The sequence below is a fragment of the Lipotes vexillifer genome, unplaced genomic scaffold (assembly GCF_000442215.2).
Source record: "Lipotes vexillifer unplaced genomic scaffold, Lipotes_vexillifer_v1.1 scaffold573, whole genome shotgun sequence".
Lineage (NCBI taxonomy): Eukaryota > Metazoa > Chordata > Mammalia > Artiodactyla > Lipotidae > Lipotes > Lipotes vexillifer.
The window spans coordinates 1,524,834-1,525,481 of record NW_006796432.1 but is presented as its reverse complement, the minus strand read 5'-3'; positions in this window follow the sequence as shown (position 1 = coordinate 1,525,481).

The following is a 648-nucleotide window of genomic DNA, read 5'->3' as shown; positions in this document are numbered from 1 at the left end:
ATAACCCGCTCTTTAGGTGCACATGGGATACACCTGTCTGTGCATTTTGGTTTGGGCCTTGCTGTGATTGTCATTCTCAGTGGGGATGAGCGAAAGCGTTCTTGCCATCACCAGGATGCTAAAGCTCTATACCAGCTACCGTGTGAGACTGGTCTTAATTATCTGGGCCAGTGAGTTGAGAATTACTTCAGATTTTCTTTCAGATTCAAAAGTGTCAAACAATGCATGCATGCATACATTCAACCACTTTTTTTTTTCTTTTTTTTGGCTGCGTTGGGTCTTTGTTGCTTCACGCGGGCTTTCTCTAGTTGCAGCAAGAGGGGGCTACTGTTCATTGCAGTGCGCGGGCGTCTCATTGCAGTGGCTTCTCTTGTGGAACATGGGCTCTAGGCGCATGGGCTTCAGTAGTCATGGTACACGGGCTCAGTAGTTGTGGTGCATGGGCTTAGTTGCTCCACGGCATGTGAGATCTTCCTGGACCAGGGCTTGAACCTGTGACCCCTGCATTGGCAGGCGGGGGGTTTTTTTTTTTTTTTTTTTTTTGCGATACGTGGGCCTCTCACTGTTGTGGCCTCTCCCATTGCGGAGCACAGGCTCCGGAGGCACAGGCTCAGCAGCCATGGCTCACGGGCCCAGCCACTCCGCGGC